Source organism: Poecilia mexicana, unplaced genomic scaffold, assembly GCF_051168715.1.
Source record: "Poecilia mexicana isolate PSO_F unplaced genomic scaffold, ASM5116871v1 scaffold_17, whole genome shotgun sequence".
Classification (NCBI taxonomy): Eukaryota; Metazoa; Chordata; class Actinopteri; order Cyprinodontiformes; family Poeciliidae; genus Poecilia; species Poecilia mexicana.
In genome coordinates, this window is record NW_028263386.1 from 7,594,079 (window position 1) to 7,615,936 (window position 21,858).

General features: G+C 36.2%; 1 protein-coding gene across 2 annotated transcripts in view; it reads left to right on the forward strand.

Moving 5' to 3' along the window:
• The window catches only part of ankrd12 (ankyrin repeat domain 12), a 52,955-nt gene that overhangs the window by 465 nt on the left and 30,632 nt on the right, over positions 1-21,858 (forward strand). The window lies entirely within an intron of this gene.

A 21,858-nucleotide genomic window follows, 5' to 3' on the forward strand; every position in this document is an offset into this window, starting at 1 on the left:
GAGCAGATAGGAAAATGTCGGAGCGAAGCAGCTGGGTTAGACCCAGTCAGTCAGCGAGGCAGTGACGGGCTGGAAACGCTGGGGAGGGGGAACTGTGTAAGGGCAGCGAAAGGGGCTGCAGTGGGCTTTTGTCTCGAACAAGGTAGGGTGTCTGTCTTTGAAATATTACATGTTCTCGCTTGTTTTTCGTTTTTTTTTTTTTTTTTTTCACCTCACTGGCAGCGGTTAGCAATCATCTAAATATTCAAATGTAAACTTAACTAGGGTAAATGTATTATTATTATTATCCATTGCATGTTATAAGCAAAAAAAGGTTAGATTGGTGAATTTAGCGGTTTCTTACATAGGTTTTGGTGTATTGGAAGAAAGCGAGAGCGGCATAAATGTTCCCCTGAAGTGGGTGGTGGTGTCTGCAGTGATCTCGCCGCCGTTTATTTACAATCAGCGCTGGTTTTTAGAGATAATCACCACCAGGTCTAGTGTACAATGTAATTAGGATTTATTAATACGCACACACACAAGGAACTTGCTTCGTTGAAGTAATTAGGAGCCCGATCCTCCAAGCCGGTGACTCTGACATCTTGGGGGGTGTGTTTGCCTCATACAAAAGCTGTCTGTTTTTTAGATGACGAGCAATCTGAAGGCAGACGACAAGCTAAAAACCGATAGATGATAAACATCTATTGTGTGACACAGAATTTCATAAAGCTTTTAAATTGTACTTGCATATAAAAATGTAAATACAATTACCTTAAAAGTCAAGTCAAATGCAAAATAACATCATAAAATGCACAGAATTGTAATTTTTCTCCAAAGTATTTAAAAAAATGATCAATAATATAAGGTTTTGTGTAAACCAGAGGAAGCATAGACAAAGATGACTGCAGATGCAGCTGCATGAATGAGGGTACTTGTTCATTTCATTGTCTTAGAAATACAAGGACTTGATTTCCACTGTAGTCTGTAATAGTGACGCACCATTCAATTATTAGGTTTTTTGCCCTTGATCGGCAGGTTATTAATTGAAAACCGGGAATTTTTTTAATCAAAAAGAAACCTGTGAACTCCCTCATCTTTGGTTTGTAAATGCATAAACAATCACCTTTTTTATACTTACAAAAACTCCAATAAAGGTCAGTGATATATGCTTAAAATTAAGTTAAATGCCAATTATAATTCCTTCTTATCTTTTTGGCTCCAAACGACCTCATGCACCTCAGAGCCTTCAGCATATTTTTAATGTCAGTGTTTGTTTCATGTAGTAGTTAAATTAAAATGAGCATGTTTATATGGGTCGAAGTTGTTAAAAAGAAAATCTGGACTGACTGGTCAAACCTCTAAGAAAACCAGAAGTTATCTGTCCTTCGAAGCTTGACTGATGCATCTGGAGACTTTAATGATTAAAAGCTTTAATTCAGGTATTACCACAACATTTACTAAGGATTATAAAACATTTATGCTCAAAAAGGACACTCCTATATCAAGATATAAACAGTGTAAATACAAAATGTATTAATGGGGAAAAAAATCTATCAACACCAACCTGATTTAATTAAAAAAAAATTTTCTACACCTGATAACTTTGTAGTAATTGGGGTGCATTATATATCCCTGTGGAGCAATTTTGGCACAATCTTCTTTGCTGAATTGTTTTTAATTAACTAATACTGAAGGGTTTCTGATACCTAGCTATCTTTTTCAGATCATCCTACAACTTTTTAAGTCCAGACTTTGAGTAGGCCAATCCCTAACCTTTGCATTGTTTATTTGGTTTTGTTTGACTCATTCAGAGCTGGATTTGCTTGTGTGTTTTAGAAAGTTATCCAGCTGTATAAACCAAGCGCTGTTCAGCTTAAGGTTAAAAACCAGACACTCCACTCCAGGATTTCCTAAAGCAGAGCAGAACTTATGCTTCTGTCTTCCAGGTTTTGGAGCGAAGCAGCCCAACACCGTCACATTAATTGATTGTCCTAAATCAGTTTTAGCCTTTTTTTTTTAAACCAGATGTAACAAGACACCTTCCAAAAGTTCTGCTTTTATCCTCCCAAGATGTCGTAAAGACGCATTTTGATTTTTATCAGTAATGGGTTTGTCCATGAACCTCCCTGGATGCCAGATTTGACCCAGTCTCTTTCTCGTTGTTGACTCATAAACTCAGACCTTGACTTAGGCTATTGAGGTCTGATTAGATCACAGGTGTCAAACTCCAGTCCTGGAGAGCCGCTGCCCTGCAACTTTTAGATGTGCCTGTGCTGCACCACACCTGAATAGAATAATTAGGTCATTAGCAAGGCTCTGGAGAACTGATCTACACAAGAAGGAGGTAATTAAGTCATTTCATTCCAGTGTTTTGTACCTGTGGCACATCTAAAAACTGCAGGACAGCAGCCTGGGAGGACTGGAGTTTGATACCCCTGGATTAGATGTTCTGGTTTTTTGCGACCTCCTGGATGAATCATCAATTCTCTCTTAGAGTATTTTTCGTAGATTGTCTTCTTCTGTGAAGCACGACTGTGACTTTCTCTACATTGGGTTTATTTGTCGAGCTTTTCGCCTACTTCATGTCGTCAGAAAGCTTTTATTCGAGTTTTTGGCAGTAATCAGATGTAGATGTGGCATGTAAATCTTTTTTTTCCCACTGTAATGTAGTAGGTGATATGATACCATTTACATATACAGAATCAAAACATGTTGACAATATGCAAAAGCAAAGAAATCTTTACATAGTTTCCAAGCCTCATTTTGTCCATTTCTGCTCGAGGATTTAATTATTTTATGTGACGAGAGTTAACTTTCCCTCGGCGGTGGTGTTGGGTTTCAGAATTAAAGTGTATCTCCTAATTTTGCTAATAAATCCCAGATTTAATTGGGATTATTTAATCTTTCTAACTAACTAAGCTGGAGAATTTGGACTAGTGAATCTAATTGATATTTAATACAAATAGTAATACAGACATGTTGATCATATTTGGTTTTTCACCTTATTAATCCATAGCAAAGTAACAAATACCATTGTGCTGCTTTGGATGTAATTATTTTAATGTGTTTATAATAACCAGCTCATAGTGTATTTACTAAATACAAAGCCTGATTCTTTTCAAAATGCTTAGGCACATTAAAGAACGGTTCTAATAAGCACTTTGTTTAGACACCATTGACAGATTCTTATGAATGGGTCCCATTGTTCTCGTATAAGGATAATGGCGCTTCAGATGAAAGGACTGTTTGTACAAAATGTGTTGATGACGATCTGATTGCATTGTTGTGTGGTGGGATTTTCAGGCTTTTGTTGATGTACCAGTTTATCCGCTTCATAAAATATACATTTCAGGGGTGTGTTGCAGTCTAAGATTTCTGTACCGCTGGATGAGGAGACAAAACGTTGCTGGTTGCACGCCAGTGAGCGAAAACTCGATTATTATTATTGGTAGAATGAAACTTAAAGCACATCCATTTGTTTTTTTTTCTACTTGGATGTGTTACGCTCTCATAGTTAATTTCTTTTAGCACTTCCCCTTTATGTAGTAGGTGACTGGGACTTTTTATCAATTTAATTTTTACATTTAAAAAAAATTTTTTAGTCTATTTGAAATCTTTTTTTTTTCCTGATTCTGATATTTATTTAAGAGCCTCCATAATTTAAGAACAGCATTGAAAATATTGTTTCCAATATCAATATGCGTTGGTGGTAATTATTTTTATATCGAGACTTTGTCAGAGGAGTTGTGTTAAAACGACTTACCAGTAATTAAAACCAAGACAAAATGATTGAGTTATGATTTTAAGCAGTACATAACATCAGCTTGTTATAAATTAGCATGGATTTCATTGATAAACGACAATCTCTCTGTTAATTATAAATAATTTCCTTATAACTCTGAGGTTTCCAATATTATCCAAATCCATGTCGAATGATGAAACTGAGCAACGTTGTTGTACTCTGTTGAGCGTTCTTGTTAATTATTTTAAGTCTAGTGCTGATTCGTGTTTACAATGCAATTGGAGAGAAATAAATTTGGAATATTTTCTTATTCGTTAGCCTTTAATGTGGAAACTACACTGCTTTTTACTACTTTTAAGCTGGACCAGAGAAACCAGTGGATCAAAATGTCATTTAATGCTATTTATGTCTATTAAGCCTCGTTTTAACATTACTAATTCGTGGCAAAGTCACAAATACCATTGTGTTGCTTTGTAGTAAAAAAATGTTGTTTTTTAAATAGATTTCTATTTAAAAGTGGCCATCAATGCTATCTTTGTTATCATTGGAGTCAAAACCTCTTTTTGCGTTCCTCCACTGATATTTTGGAAGGCCTCCGTGCCATCACCCTAATCAGGTTCAAGTCGCACCATAACAATAATATTACTTCCAGCTAAGAGAAATATGTTGCTAAATCTGCCAGGGGTATAAGTAATTTTAGGTGTATTTGGCCAAATAGACTTTGAAAGAATGGTACATTAAATGCAACACCTAACCAAATATTAATATTGCAATAACGATTACGATTTGAACTTGAAATACTCGTAAGCAGGGAGGGATGAGTTGCAGCCAGTAGTCATAATAACACAAGTACAATGGATGTAAAATGCTGTTAAGCAACTTGAGGACCACAGGGAAAACAGTAATATATACATAAACAGAAATACACCTCTGATCTGTATTTCAGTTTAAATTTCGGTTTTTAAGAATTTAAGTGGTACTTTGTTAAATTTTGTGCTGCATCGGTTGTTTATTTCGAAACTTCCCCTTTGGACTCCTGTTACCGCATTCTTTCGGACACGCTGTAAACTCACACAGTGTTGAAACGCCTCCACTTTCTTCTTTTTTATGGTACTTATCGCCTCTGGTGGCTTTGGGCCTGGCAGATTCAGTGCCGAGGCCCAGCGGTCCATAAACCAGCGCGGCTCTCTCTTGCCTCGGCGCTTGGGGTCATTTGGGTCGGCTGGAAGTTGGAACTTTTGTGTCAGTTTTCGATTAAAACCAGCTGCGTGTTGTTACGTGACTGTGAGGCCTGTGAGATTTTAAAATGCACCGTCTAAACCAGTCCTTCTTGTACCTTATCCGCTGACCGTGAGCGGCGCACGATTTATTGACTCCTCCGACTGTGCAGGCACCGTGATGAATATTGTAATTAAAACGGTGTAGCTCGAACACGTCGGATCCAGATGTCTCGTGTGTGTGTGTGTGTGTGTGTGTGTGTGTGTGTGTGTGTGTGTGTGTGTGTGTGTGTGTGTGTGTGTGTGTGTGTGTGCGCGCGCGGTCGCTTCAGGAAGGTTGGTGATAAGATGCCTCAGCGTCGCTTTATAGTTCAAACTGATTGAGACTCAGAGGTCACATTGTAACGATGATGGCTGATAATGTTTGTTGTTTCTGCTCCAGAGATCGGGTTCAGCCAGTTTTCCCCTGATTTTTCTCTGATTCGTGATCAGATCATGATAACAAATTTTACTGGATGATAAATTGTTCCAGAATTTTTTGCGATAAACAATAACGTTGTTTTTGAGACCATTTTCAAGTTGCTGTTTTGTACTCGGATGTCCAATATGGTCAAACCCCCATCAATGAAACACATTCCTGTGATCGCAGACTTTCAGGTTATAATCCCGAATAATGTCTGATATTTAATTCAAATCTACAATATCTTTAGCCTATTTCTCCATTGGGTATAACTGTTGGAAAAGTAGTCAAAATCAGAACCAGCAGGTCAGAAAAACAGAAACCAGAGGTGCATATCTTTAAAAACAATGCTGTTTTTCAAAAATATATTGCATTTACTAATTTAAATATCACTTCAGTGCTGGAAACCGTTCGTTCAACACAAAGAAGAAACTATTTTTTTTTCTTTAAGCTTTTATGATAGTTTTTATCTTTGTCGACCCAATAGTATGATTTTAAGCAGAAGCGATACTGTGTAAGTAGGTTTCATAGGCCTGTCACAATAACAAATTTTGTTGAATGATATGTTGTCCCAGAAATATTAATATTGCTATTCAAGACCATTTTCAAGCAATATAATGGTAATAATCTCAAAATAATGCAAGAACACATTTTCAGAGATCAATAAACTTTAAATTCTACTGAACATTTAATACTGGAACTGGAAGACATGTTAGATATACAAAATAAATAAAACAACTGCAAAAACCACTAAAATGGGTCTGGTCTGGTTTCCAATCAGTTTGATTGGAACAGTATGAGAAGTAAACACTGGGTAGATGGAACAATAATACTTGGATGCATTCACCTGTTAAAGTTAAAGCTCAGCATGTTGGACTGGTGTTTTTGTAAGCTGGTTGATTTGAAAAAGCATGGAGACTTGAACATGTCACTGAGGAGACTGGAATATCACTCCATCAGAGATCAATTGGGCCCATCAATGCTCATGTTTTAGTCAGTGTGCAGTAATCAGATGTCTGCTAAGGCAGCGCCCACACTGCATGATTTTCCCAGACAACCTCTCCCTCTGATTGGTTGCGTTATCTTGGTCATAAGAGCACAAAACTGCATCTGATCCATCAAAATAAATTGCAGATTGAGGTTTCTGGCCAGAGATTTTCTGATGTTTCCGTAGATGGGTAAGCACAGTGGGAACCCAGTTTTAGAGCGTGGTGCCAAGCATCAGTAAAACGTGTCTTTGTGATGCTGCTCCTGAACACATTGATGACGATATCTTTAACTGCACTTTTCCACCAGTCTTTGTAAGTTCTTCCATATCAGCCAGTAAACATCAACATCAAGAGTGGCAGAGAAACAAGTAAAAACAAATATTAGCTTGTTGGTTTTGCATAAATGTTGCTTGGAAATTTATTCACCTACCAAATATTGCATCCAGGCACTCCTTTGCTATTGAAATACAGCACACATGTATTTATATTAGAATGTGATTACAATTTGACTGGATATTATATTGACAAGTAGGCTTGTCACTAGGGCTGTTGTAAACGAATATCTTAGTAATCGAGTAATCTATCGATTATTCTTACGATTAATCGAGTAATGGGATAAAAAAAATTATAAAATGAAATATTGGTAAATCTGGCATAATACCGGTGTTACTATCGGATATCAATATCAGTCCAATTTTCCATATTTGAGCATCCCTAACAGTTGCTTTTTTGTAGTTTAGAAAACTAACCTGTAACAATAATAGCTCACTTTCTAAGTTAACCAGAAGAAAAGTTATAGAAAAATCTGAAATTATATTGAATTTAATAACAAAGAAGCAGGCTCACAAATATGCTTATAAAAATGTCTACAATCCAGCTTTTAGTTTATATATTCATCTTCAGTGAGTTTAATAGATTAATTAAACTCACCTTGCCACCTAACCTGTCACGCTTTGGGTTTGAAAATACGGGAAATGCCGCCTGGAGTGGGAGGAGAGGGCGAATGAACGAACGTAAGATGGGGTGGAGGGGAGGAAATAGACCAGCGGACTGACGAACCGTTAGACCGAGGGACGAACACGGGGGGAGCAATACGGGATATTTACGACACCTTCACTGGTCACACTCAGAAACTCATCTACCAGCCATGTACGATGCGCTCCGCCACCCGTTTCTTCAGACCGGGATATGAAATTATTGTGCGGTTCGTCGGTAAAGCTACATTTACACGGTAAGCATCAGCTACTCAGCCGCCCGCCCTGTTCAGGCTATCCGCTCACCTCAGCGCTCTTCCCGCCGTTCGCTTTCAACCAGCAGCCCCGGAGGAGAAATGCTGCCGTACTCCAGGCATCCCCCAGTCATTTTAAGGATGCTTATTGGTTCCCCAAAAACGATAAAAAGTCGGGCATTATCATCAATCAATAAAATCCCCACGGGCCAATCTTGAAGATTGGACTTTATGCCGCTGAGACTTAGCTTTTGTCAACAACTCAGAGGCGGAAGTGAGAGCTCCGCGCAACGCAAATGAAGTCCCGGCCGGAACACGGTGCGCTAACTAATAAAACATAAATTAACGAAGCTTCGAGGCAGGTAAATTTTCCTCGAGGAATTTTAGTAATCGAGGTACTCGAATCATTCGAGGAATCGTTTCAGCCCTACTTGTCACAGTACCAAATTTTTCTGGACCATAAATTTTTCCATAAGTTGTTGCGATAAACGATAACATTGTTGTTTTGAGACCAACAAATATAGCAATATGATGGTAATAACAGCATAATAATGAAATAACAATAACCAAAGTTCAATAAACATTAAATTCTAATGACTATTATTTTGGGGTGTACATTGCCCCGTCATAATAGCAAAATTTGATACATGATAAATTTTCCAGAAGTTATTGAGATAAACAATAATATTGTTGTTTGTGACCATTTTCAAGTAAGACGATTTTTTTATGCTCAAATATCCAGAATATTCAAACCCTATCAATGAAACGAAGGCCTGTGTTTGGATAATTTTACTATTAAATGCCAAATAATGCCTGATGTCTGTAATTAGCTACAATCTGTCGCATGCATGCATTATATTCAAATCACAGAACTCTAATCCTGTTAAATTTTTCTGGACAGCAAATAGTTTATTGCACTAAACAATAATTTTGTAATTTTGAGACCATTTTTATGTAATGACAGTGGAATAATAATGTAAGAACACATTCTCAAAGATGATTAACTTTAATTTCAAACTGAAATGTAACATTGGAACTGGAAGATATTTTTAAATATCCAAAACTTCAAAATATGTGTAAATAAAACTGACTTTAAAAAACAGGACTATTAACTGATTTATTGCAACAAGCTTAGACATGCAGCTGGATTTTTAACACATTTTGTCACAATTGTCACTGAAAATCACTTAAACGTTTATTTTTTTTAAATACACAAATGATTGAGGTTGAAAGGAGTGTAATCTGTCTCTACTGAGTCGGAGAAAGACATTCATGGAGGCTTTTTGAAAATACTCCAGTGTCTTTTGTTGGACGTTAGCATTTCTGCAGGAAGTAACATGTCTTCAGTCTGCTGTGAGGCTTTGGACACTTCCTTTGTAACACTGCATTTGTCTCACATGTGAGTCGAGAGACTACCACTATTGATTGATGGATATAGCAACTTCTTCCACAGTCCGGGATCAATATCTGCAAGCCAGTTTATAAAAATGTAAAAGGTAATTTGTGAAATAATAAAAAAACAGTGGATCTTATTCAATCCTGTGCACATTTTTCTAGTTGGATCTTAAATATTATTTAAAGGCAAAATATTCTTGATTTTTAACCATCAGTTTGGTTGTTTTACTACGGACTATACTGTGGATGTTTGTGCGTTTAATGAATAATTGTTGTTCGTCACTTTCACTTTTCATTACTTTACATTACTTATGGTTTAGTTGGACAAAGTAGAAATAATCTGCGCCTGAATCTTTCTGGACATCTCAGTCCAGCTAGTTTCTGCCTCCTTATGTTAAATTAACTTGATAAATGATGTAGTACACTGGTGGATTTTTATTTTTACTTGAATGTTTTGCTTGCCTTGTGCTGCTTTGCTGCAGTCATCCTGGTGAACTTTGATCGTAGTATTTTAGTTTCTGTAGCTCCTGTCAGCAGGAGGTACAATTTTTAGGTACAATTTTAAAATTGTACTTCCTGTACCACTTCAAATGGCACAATTATTTGTACCACTTGAGTTAAAGACAAAGAACTTTGTAAATTAATTGGCAATAATCTATTTCTGGCTTTAAACATTACTAATAGCATTTTTTAAATTAAAGTTAATTTAATTTCAAGATATTTGATAGAATAAGCAATTTATTAGTATGTTCTCATAAAATTCTCATAACTTTCTTGTTTCGCAAATAAACTTCTGAATAAGTCATATATGGAACAACAAATGAATAGTAAAATGTCTGGAGTAGAGATTCATCGATCCGATATTAATATTTGTATCAATTCTGAAATTGAAACAACTATTCGCTCTAATTCTATGATTTGTGCTCTGAGTGAGGCCATTTTTTTATTTTTTATATTATTAAATGCACATTCAGAAGCATTTGAAAGAAGGTTTGTTGCTGCTTATTTTTTACATGTTTGACCAATGAAATCGACCTGTTTGTTTTTATTGCTAATTTTGCAATGGCTGTTAAACTCCTGATTGTTGATGTTTGTTTTTTATGAATTTTTAAGAATTGTTGTTCATAATGTGACTGAACAATGAAAGTTGTTTGTGCATGTTTGTCCAAGTATTTAAATGTGACTGTACTGGTGCAGAGATGTAAAATAGATGTGTAATTTGGCATATTTATGTCTGTTTAAAACCATTTAAAGTCAGTTCTGCACTGTTTTTCCATGTCTAAACCTCAGCTATCAGTATCGGAAGTGGAGAAAGTGGATTGGTCCAACCCTAGTGAAAGTCAGTCAAGTCAGACATATTGTCACTGATGTGACATTTGTTAAGGAGTGGATTCCATCTTGAACATTTCTGATCCTAGTGCCTCAAGTGAACCAAGTTCCCAAAAAAAAATCACATTTTTCTCTCTAATTTCAGTCGCACCATGAAAATTACATGAGTGAAGATCTGCAGTCGCGTCAGTGTGGCACGTGCACTTTAGGAAAAATCTTCAGAATGGTGCAGTGAGGCAGAGCTCACACCTAAATCTGTGAGGTTTGCATCTAAAACACTTTAATAGCCCTTTACAGGCTGCAAGTAAACAGCTTCCATACAGCACTTTGTACGTGCAGCTGCAGAATATAGCATGGCCTCCATATGCAATATCCTCTGGAGTCCAGACAGAGTGTAATCCTCTTAGTGAGATGGTATTGACCAAGGTGCTATGATGCAAATGTAGCCAGATAAGCTCAGACCATTTTCTCCTCGTGCACCTTTGGTTCTCATCTCAGCGGGAGTAATTCTGAGTCCGGCTTCAATAAAACGGATCAGAGAGTCGGCCATGCTTCCCTGCTTATGTGTTTCTGCAGTTTCTGCAAAGTGCAGAAATACACAGCTGTTACGCAATCAGTTAGCTGCGTGTTTACATGCGCCTGAGCGAGAAAGGAGAAGGAATTTCAAATGTGCTTTGAAAACAAACCGCCGTTGTTTGCTTTGCCGTAGATGTCTTAGAAAGTGACTGCTTGATTTTTATGATCACTCTGCAAATTCTTGGAAGAGAAAGTCTTAAAAAAGTGGTTGTGCTTGTTGATGAAAAGCATGTCTGAAACTAAAGGAAATGAGTCTTGAAAGTCATTTTAGTAAGGCATCACCAAAAGTTTGTGCTTAATTGCTTCTGGATTTTATTTCTTATTAGGCAGGTTTAAAATCATTTCTATGATGTATGTCACAGAGTAAAGGATATTAATAAGAGCAATAGGAGTATAGCAATTAAAAATGACAATATTTTATTGGACATCATATCCCAAAGGCAAGCAGTCACATTTTATATACTAATATATTTAACAAGTTGAATAATCTCTTAAATATCCACTTAATGTATATTTTATGGGTTGGGATGCAAAGTCTTATCCAAAATGTGATTGGAGTACGGCTGCAGCTAAGATTATTCTACCAGTTTATTCTGATGATTAATCACTTAAAAATGGCACATTTTTCATTTAATCCCTTAATGTTAAAAATATGTAAAAATGCAAATAATTCAATTACCTTTTCTAAATAAAACAAAAAATATTTCACAGAAATGCAGTAACATTGGCAGATCAATAAATACTTAAATAAGCCCTTTGTACTTCACTTAATATTATGTAGGGCAGATTTTTTTTCCCAGTAATCCTCTTAGTGAAGTGGTATTGACAAGGTGCCATGATGCAAATGCAGCCAGATAAACTGTAAATTTCTTTACAGTTTCAACCAGGTGAAACTAAACCTGCCACTTAAGGTCACAGTTGTAAAGTGAGTCTTTGGTTGAATATATACTGCTCAAAAAAATAAAGGGAACATTTCACTTTAATTTTGTGTGTGGCTCCAAATCCAGGCCTCCATTGGTTAATAAATTTGATTTCCATTGATGATTTTTGTGATTTTGTTGTCAGCACATTCAACTTTGTACAGAACAAAGTATTCAATGAGAATATTTCATTCATTCAGATCTAGGATGTGTTATTTGAGTGTTTTTTTGAGCAGTGTATTTACTGATGAAGAAGGTTTTGCATCTAAAATGGTTTTTAATTGTGTTATTTCAGCAGATGTTCTATTCAGGAGTCTCTATGCTCCTGTTAACGATTAATCGATTATTAAATTAGTTGATTAATCCGATTAGATTGGAGTCGGGGAAATGCGAGTTAATCGTAATTGATGCATGTTTTTGTGGTAATGTGCTGCGCTACATGGCGCAACAAATACAATCTTGATCATATTTAGTAAAAAAATGTCCTGAATTAGTGTTTGGCAGTGACTGAGTGTGAGGTTTAAAGGGTTTTTGAATTAAAGCCATCTTGCAACATTTCTTTACCAATAATGGGTAAAACTTGAAAAAAGAAAGTCCTTCCTCTGAGACAACACTCTGAACGCAGTTCCTCTTTTATTGCTTTGAGCAATCAAGCCAGGCTCATATCTTGAGGGAAAACCCCAGAAACGGTTTTCTGCTCTCACCGTCAGAGTTGTAAAGTGTTGACTAATACCTTTTTTATAAGAGTAGCCGAACTGAAATAGTTTTAAAGGTTTTTCTGTTGCTCTAATTTGGTCTGTTTTGACAAAACAAGCTGCTTCCTCTGCTTTCAAGCTGCTTATAAATTCACTTTGACTTCAGCTGAGGCTGAAACGTTACAGGTGCTGTTTTTTTAAGATAAACAAGCGTCCAGCCGATCCAGACTGTTTACTGCGCCTTCAGCAGGCCCAGCCAGTTTGTGTGTTGGCGGGTGGAGCCTGAGATTACGCAATGCGTTCAGCGGGGCCTTTGTCAGCGGCTGAACGTTGTTTTCAATGTGTTGAGTTCAGTATCTCGGTGTGTAACGGCCATGCGCTTCTGCAGGCTGACGCTTTGACGACTTGTGACCTTCCCTGCTAGCATGCTATCGTAGCGTGGTGACGAAAAGAACTGGAAGAGCTTTGTTTGGGTCTATCTTTTAACATTATTATTTTAAAAGGCTTTGAAGAGATTCCTTTTTATGAATGAACTGTGGGCCTGTTGGATAAGGATGGGAAAAAGAAACGATGTGTGTTGGTTCGTTCTCCAGTCTGGAGCTGCTTTCACTTTACTAAAACCAAAGAAGGCAGTAGCATCCTGTTTACATTGGCTCCGTTTGTGGCCATGCTGTCTGACGATGAGAACCCTACTGCCCTATTTTGGATTTATAAGATTTCCTCTCGGTGGGAAAAAATTATACATGTGCCTGTTGATGGAGGAGATGCACATTACTCTGACCCAGGGTTATTTCAGGACTTGTATTTCGCTGCTTTCTGCCAGCTTGCTGTCATTATATTATAATGTTCAAGCTCCTGAAGACATGTCTGTGCATGTTTTCACACCCTTTTTAAAGCAAAGTTGTATAAGGCATGTTGGCATCTAAATGCGTTTCATTTTTGGATAATTTTTAGGCTTTTCTTTCTCATTCAAACAACAGATAACATGGATGATTGTAGTAAATGTTACAGAATTGTAGTTTTTGATGTGGGCAGCTGCCCAGGGTGGCATTATAACGGGGCGGAATACCCATGAACTAGAAAACAATTTTATTACTTGTATGTAATGTTGTGTGAAGATAGATCGATCCCACGAGCCAAGATTAAATAAAACTTTATGAAGTTTTATAAAATATTTGGGAAAACTAAAATTATCTTTTGTTTTTACAAATAAAGTAAAAGTTTTTTAGATTTGGTTTTAGTGTTTTATTTTTTGTAATGTTCCCTAATCACTGGATGATATACTATTTTCATTATTTAAGTTGGTGCTAATGCAAAAAAAACCCCAAAAAAACATTAACACCTTGGTGTCCATATTTTTTCACCGTAATTACAAATGTAACTATAATTTAATTTAGAATTTTCTTATTTTTACTTCCTTAGCAATAAGTTAGACAGCAAATCTTTTTTTTAATAATAAAAAACCTAGAAAATAAATCATTGTGGGTCTGAGGAGAGATCTAATACATTTGTCTTGTTAGGTTTTTGTAGTGTAGGTATTTTTAGTCTATGACCAACATTAAAAAAATGAACTTTGTTCAAAACATTTGTTGAATGAAAGAGTCTGTTTATAACTAAAAGTCGCTTCATGTTTATGGCCCTACTATGATATTAAAACTAAAGCACAGAAACAGGACTAATAAAATAAAAGCACTTTGTGTAAAGCAAACGTTTTCCATTTCATCCTAAAAAAGGTTCGGTTAACGGCAGGACAGATTTGCACCATTCTGGATCTGCAGTCCAGGTTCTGGACTCAATGCTGCTTTGGACATGCCTGATTCAAATCATCAATTTTGAGGCTATCAAACCAAAATCATCATTAAATTATGTCGGAATGGCACGTAGTTTTATGTCTAACATATTTATTCAGTGGCTTTGATTCCCACCATCCAATGAGAAATTTGATCTGTTGTTTATTGGCAGCTATAAATTAGCTTATTAAACATCTGTTGTGGTTTTTTTCATGACTTTGACTTTTATTTTTTCCTGCACTTTTAAGGAAAGCAGGCATGTTTCCAAATCTTTGTTTTTAATCTGATTTTCTCGAGATTCTTCTCTCGAAGGTTGGTCTTGGTGGCGCCATGTTGGATCCGCTTTCGATCTGATTTCTTCCTTTTTTTGGAGTTTAGTTTTGTCCACAAGGTAGTGTTGTTTGTAATATTTATTCCCACTGGTTTTGATGATGTCCAGCTGGAAGGCTTTTTGTTTTATTTATTTTTTATTTTTTAACTTTTGGACACTTGTTACGATGCGTAATCGTGGAAACAAGGTGTTTTTTCACAACTGGGAGCAGCTTATTGGCTTCTTAAAAGCTCAAATCATAGTTGAACTATGATGACAATCCCAGAGAAGCCGAAACGGATGCTCTACGGATGTAGAGGAAGTCTAAATTATCTCTTCTCAGCTTTCTAATCTGGATTAAAAATGGAGCGGCAAAAGCAAATGAGGTGGATTAGCAGCGCTTGACACAACTGTCATCCTTCAGGACTTGTTACTGTGGTAAATCGTCTCTCCTGATCAGATATTTACCTGTTCGGAAACTGCCATACAGTCAGAGGCCTCTACAGATGAGTTGTAAGACTGACTGCTACTGGACATCATCAGCATTCAGAATGGATCCTATGATAGGAGTTGCACCAACATGTAATTTCCCTTTGGGATGAATAAAGTAATTTTGAATTGTATTGTTAATAGGGCTGTTGCAATAAATCAATTGATCGCATGATAAATTAAAACAAACTCAATAATTTCCATGTTTTTCTCTCTGTAACAAAGATTGGATGATTAGTCTTCAGTCTGGTGCTTTGGTCTCATCTAGAGTCTCCATAATTCATTTTATTTATAGTTTTTGTTGGATATTTAAAACGTCTTCTGGTTCCAGTGCTTAATTTTCAATAGAATGTAAAGTTTACTGATTTGTGAGAATGTGTTTTTGCATTATTTTATATTCCTGGAAAATGGTCTCAAAACAACAATATTATTGTTTATCAGAATAATTTCTAGGACCGTTTATTGTCCAGCAGAACTTATCATGACAGGCCTTCTTGTTAACCAAATGTTCAAACTACCTGTATGAGTTTTTAATCAAGCTGGATGTTGTAATACGGCTGTACTGATTAGTTTAATTTACGTTGGGCTAAAACGTTAATTGTTGGAAAAACCCCATGTCCAGCTAACTCTTAGTCATGGTCAGTCATTGGGGGAATTCCTTCCTCGTCTCTTTCACATAAGCCTTTATAAGTAGATGTGACCTTTGCTATAGTCCTTTACAATGTTCAAAAGGATGTTTTGTTTGAACTGCATCAGTCTTTGTCTCTCTTCACACGTTGGTTTCATGTTTTCATAAATAGAGGATTGTGAGAAAGAAACTTTGAAACCACAGATCTAAGCCATCTTACTTCACCCTCTAGTATCTCTGTTGCTCATGAAGCAGCAGCAGTAAGAAGTTATTTGTATTCACCCTTGAGTACCTTTTTCCCTTTGTCTACAGTAGAGCAGAAGTTAAAAGTAAATTTTTTTTTTAAAGGGGCAGTGTCATATAAAATCAGCTTTTTTAAGATTTGGATTGCGTTACAATGTTCTTCCCTCATTAAAAACATACTTAAAGATGTTTTGATTCTTTGATGCATGTTTGAGAAATCCATTAATCTCCATAGCAACCATTCAATTGTGGAAAACGCCTGGGTGGACCTAGCTCCGCCTTCGAGACGCAGCTCCTCCTCTGAGCTGCAGTTTCTAAAACGCCACCACTCAGCTCCTTCAGACTAGCCAGGAGCAATTGGCAAACACCTGGTGGAACTGCGTATCTGCTGAGCTCATGACTCCCTGAAGACGGAGTTTCAGAAAGAGCAGGAGTTCTTAAAGAGACAGAGGCATTAAATTACAAAGTAATGTTTCTTTTAAGTCATATTTGATATTTGTAGCATTTTGATGACACCTGGAGGTGACAGTTGCTTGATTATGATATAAAATGGCACAATGTGCCAGGAAAATATACAATGCCGCCCCTTTAATAAATACAAGTTTTGCAAACATTGTTCTTTATGTCAATCATAGGCCCATATCAGGTGAGTTGTAATAATATCCTGGGATTTTATAAATATAAACATTCAAGTATTTGAAAATTATGAAGTCAGTCTTTTATTGTTATTTTTTGGAACAACATGGAGCTGCTGGCCAAAGGACACTTTAACCCCACCATCATCGGTTCATACCTGGGCACCGAAACAGTTTCCAGCCCACGGGCCCCCATTCTTCTAAGTCCGGCCCTGAGCATGTTCGGTTGTAAATTCCTGTTTTAGTTTCTTGGACTCAAAATGCTTCAGTTTCAAAAATGTTTCATATTTTTGATATTTTTCAGGTTTTCTGGCTCTGAAATACATCTCCTCTGTTAAAGAAAACATTTATTTATTATAGTGATATTACTGCATGAGTAACAAAATTCAGCACTCCCCTGTTATGCATTTCTCACATTTCATGAGTCGCAACAGATCGGCAGTGATTGGTCCAGTCAGGAGCTGGACCCACGCCTCGGCTTTGACCTTTGCTCTAATCCCTCGCTCACTCCCTCCCTCTTCTTTTAACCTATAATCAGCAGCAAAAGCTTCATTGTTCACGTCCTGTGCTTGGGTATCAGATCATTAACCTACATTCAGAGCGGCGGCGGTAGGCTTCTTAAGGCTTTCAGACTCTCTGACCGGTTAGATGGGCGTGTTCCAGCGGCGAGGTTAACCCTATCTCTGCGTCCTCGTGTACAAACATTCAGTCGATTTTATGATGCTTTAGATTTATGTACAAACCATGTGTGGACCCTCTCCCTGGTGACACAGGCTGTTCCTGTTTTTTATGGAAGCTTTTAAGTGATGGATAAGGCTGTAAAACTGTTTAACTTTCAGTTTTGTGTCCAGAAAAGAAAGTAGGGCTCAAACTATTTCTGGGATGTGGAACAGCTTGGAGGAGTTGCTCTGCGAAAACACGAAATCCTACCAAGTATTTTTGTCTATCAAGTGCAAATATCTTCGTTTTGTCTTATTTCAAATGTACTAACTCAAAAGTAACTTTTCAGCAAGAAGTACAAGCTTGTTTAAGTCAGTAATTCTTGAATATAGATTTTTAAAAGTGCTAGTTATACTGACTGATTTTATGCTTATAACTTTATATTTTTCCTGTTTCAAATTTGTATCTGTATCTTTATGAATTGACTTAAAACAAGCTTACATATCCTGCTGAATAGTTTTTGTTTTAATTCAAGTGTACTAATATATTTGCACTAGAAACTAGATACAGCTCTGCAAAAACTAAGAGTCCACTGCACTGAACTCTGTTGAAAACCTCCAAGTTATTCCATCAAATATTGACTTCTGAACTCTTTAGTTAAAACATTATTATTGTTGTTTCTAAATGAATATTAACTTGTTTGCGTTATTTGAGGTCTGAAAGCACTGCATCTTTTTTTCCCCTCATTTTCTGCAAATAAATACTAAAATTTTGCTTTGAATTTTGGAGACATGTCAGTAGTTCATAGGATGAACTGATCTTCTTAAATGGTCTCTTAATTTTTTCAGAGCTGCATACTTGGTAAGACTTTGTGTTTTTGCTTAAAGTCTTGTACAAAAAATATGGACAGAGAATCTTGTACACATTGAATTATTTTGGTTTTAAGAGCATTAAGGCAGCAAAGTGGTAAGTTATTCCTTTCAGGTCAATTAGTAACCCAGTAACCAGCAGCTGAAGGTTACTGGGTACAGTGAATTATCAGGCTTTCCCCATATTTAAAACCAGAGCCTTCTCCCTCATCTCTGCAATATGGCCGACCAAAAAAAGAACAAAAACAACAACAAAAACAAACCGAGCGAAAGGCAGACGCCCTGGTTGGCCGGGCCGTGTTTTGTCTGTGTGGGGTTAGGGTAGCGAGAGGTGAACGAACGCCTGGAGGCATCCGCTGTCTTTCTCTGTTTGTTTGCCCATGTCGAAATGTGCCCTAAGTTCAGACAACAAGAGGGGAAGAGCAGCACTTACCGCCCTCCTTTAAATGTTGGACCCTTGAACTTGGTGCAGGAGAATCTGAGGAGCCACATAGATGGAGAAAGCTGAGGTTTTTTCACTTCGTTTTTTGTAAATGTAGAATCTGAACATCATTATTTCCTTGTGACTTCTCAAATAAATGGCTTCTGGCTCTCTTCAGTTGTAGGGGTAGTTTGAGGTTCTTTTGTAAGTAGGGATGCACCGATTGCAGTTTTCTTTTTTTGTCTGACATGTTGCTAAATATAGCAAGAAAGTCTATTGTTAATGACTTCTTTGGATGTGTCAGTCAAACCTCTCTAATGGGAGAGCAGAAAAGGACAGTGGTTGATTTCTAGACCGTTTGAGGTCGATAAGATCGGCTTCTCATGCAAGTATCGGCTGATCAACAATCTCCCACAATTAAGGAAATTGGTGTTGATGCATCGACTGACCGATAAATCGGTGCATCACTAGTTATAAGGAAGCAAAAACTATTTTTTTGTTTTTACTGCACATTCAGATTACACTGGTTTACAAACAATATTTTTTGGAAGTTGTTAGTTTTTTTCTACTGAATTAGGACTATTTTGCACAGCTGAATCCAAAAATGACATCCATTTTTCTCAACTGGGTCAGGTTTTTATGCTAATTTGATTTAGAGAAATCTGATCTGCTGACTAAATTGATGCCGTTATCAGTTTTTTCCCTGTTTCTGTTTCTCATCCACAAAAGGTTTTAGGAGAAAAAAACATGTTTTCTAACAGAGTTCATTAATTAAATGTTACAAACTTGGATTTCTATAAACTGAATAATAAACACTGATAAGGGTAACTACATCTAAATTGAACATTACGTCTTCATCTCTCCTCCTGCTTATCACTCATTGATCCCAGATTATCAGGAAACTGATCCATATGTGAGAACAAGTCATGCTTTTTGATGCTCAAGTTGCATCCAGAGTTCAGAAAGTCGACCTGACTCAGCGAAACCAAGGTGATTTTTTTGATTCACCACATCAAAATTACCCTAAAACAGTTGAAAAACCACAGACCGTTGTTTGGCTGTTGACCAGTGTTATCTGAGCCTGGACTTCCGGTTTTCTCAATCGTTGACTCTATGGTGTCTTTTATGACGTTTTGTGTTCTTGTTTCTATGATGTGAAGCACTTTGAACTGCTTTGTTGCTGAAATGTGCTGAAAAATTAAACTTGATTGATTGAAAGTATGGCTGGGCGATATGGGCTTAAAGTTTTATAACCATATTTTTTTGGCACAATTTTGATAACAATAAAAGTGACAATAGGAGTTATTTATTACTACTTTTTCAGGGCAATCATAGTCTAGAAAACACAAATACTACCCTTGAAAACATGCACATTAGTAATGCGCTTCTTTAGGGCAGCGGTCATAAAAACAAGCAGTTTTTATCACTAACTTGCAGACAACAACTACATTTAATAATATTTTCAAATTTATTTATTTATAATAAAGGTGGAGAAAAATTTATGGAATCTGTTGTGACGGCGATAAATCAAAATTCTTATTATAAGACATTGATGATAATTGATAAATGATCAACGATACGATTAAATCCACTCCAATCTCAAAAACCTTACCGACATTTTTGATAAATTTGGCCAAAATGCCAACAAACTGGGCAATTTTTTTTAAAACTAAAAACCAATTACGCTAAAAATGATAGTGCTAGCAGGTTTTTTTCTAGCCATTTTTACCAAGATTCATGCAAAACATTTTCCAAGAGTATCATAAAGAATATCCTTTTATATGAAGGCATGTTTTCTTTCCAATATGTTGTAAATTGCTGACTTTTTCTAGTTTTTTATCTATCATTGAAGAAATGTTTTAAACCTAAAAAATGAAATTAAGAATTTATACAAAAGTCCTATAGTAAGCCTTATAAAAACAAGTTATTTTAATATGAGTGGCTCTAAACAGCTTTTTATTTTTATTACGATGTCTCTCAGGGTTGTAAAGTTTTCTCAACCCTTTCCTAGACTCTTTCCTTGCTCTTCATATGAATCTTTAAACTATTTAAACCAAATTTATGCTTATTTAGACAGGAAATGGAGGAAGGACGTGGTGAAACACTAATTATCTTCCTGTGTGAAACTTGCACAAAGAGAACAGTTGGAGTGCTTCCTGTCAAGTTCTCTGTTTTATATGGGGTGTGTCCGATTTATACCGCAATATTTAAATAAATAATTGCTCTAATGATATTTATGTAAATTTATATTGAAAAAAAATGAAAGAGCACCTATATTTAATAATAAAAAATAGTTGGCAATAAACAAAGACCACAAGTAACCGAAGAAACATTTATTAATTTAACATTATCTCTAATTTTGTTTTGAGTCGATTAAAACTCAAACTGAAGAAAATGACAAGGTACACTTTAACTGTCACATTATAAAATTAAGGAACAAAAAATTAAAAATTAATGTACGTGAGCCTGTCCAGGTGATGAAGTTGGTCAAACCACAGTAAAATGGTTTTGGTAATTTCCATAAAGTGCTTGATATTTGTGTTATTTAGAGCTGGATTGGTTTACGTTTAGAGCATAAATGCAGCTGCTTCTGTCTCCTTCTTTCATCTAAACAACACTTCTATCTTATGAATTTTAAAAAATCCTATAAAGCCATATAATTTCCATGGAAATCCACAACTAAACGCAGAATCTCGTATAATTCACTGATTCACCAAAACGGCAACATCCTCCAAAAGGGAAAAAGTCAAAGCTTAGCACAAGGTTCAGCAGTTTTCATGAGTCGTATCAAGTTTTCTGAGAGTTTTGTCAGCACACCACCAAAACTCTGACAGTCGTGTACTTTATTGCAGATTTCTGGGACAGATTAAAGAAATAAAAACAATCAGGTCTTGATCTTTATGGAAGTGTGCACGAGGTTTTATTGTTTGCAGGTTTCATTATGAGACATTTTTGGTGTTGGATTTTGTAGAAAAACATGAGATTCTTTTGCTCAAGACGTTTTAGTCATTTCATAGAAATGATGGCAAAATACTTTTAAATCCCTTGTTTAGGGCTGTCTAAATTGGAAGCAAATGTTCTTCTGTTTTTATTCCTGTGGGCTATTTTCCAACATTGTTTCCATAAAAACAAAAAACAGTTTGATTTAAATCCCATTATCATGGGTGTTGCCTCCAAATAAGCCAGGGCTGAAATGATTAATCGTGATTAATCGATTGCTGAGTTAACAAAGTTAGTAATTGAGTAATCGCTAACTGCCATATAAAAACTCAAATACATACCA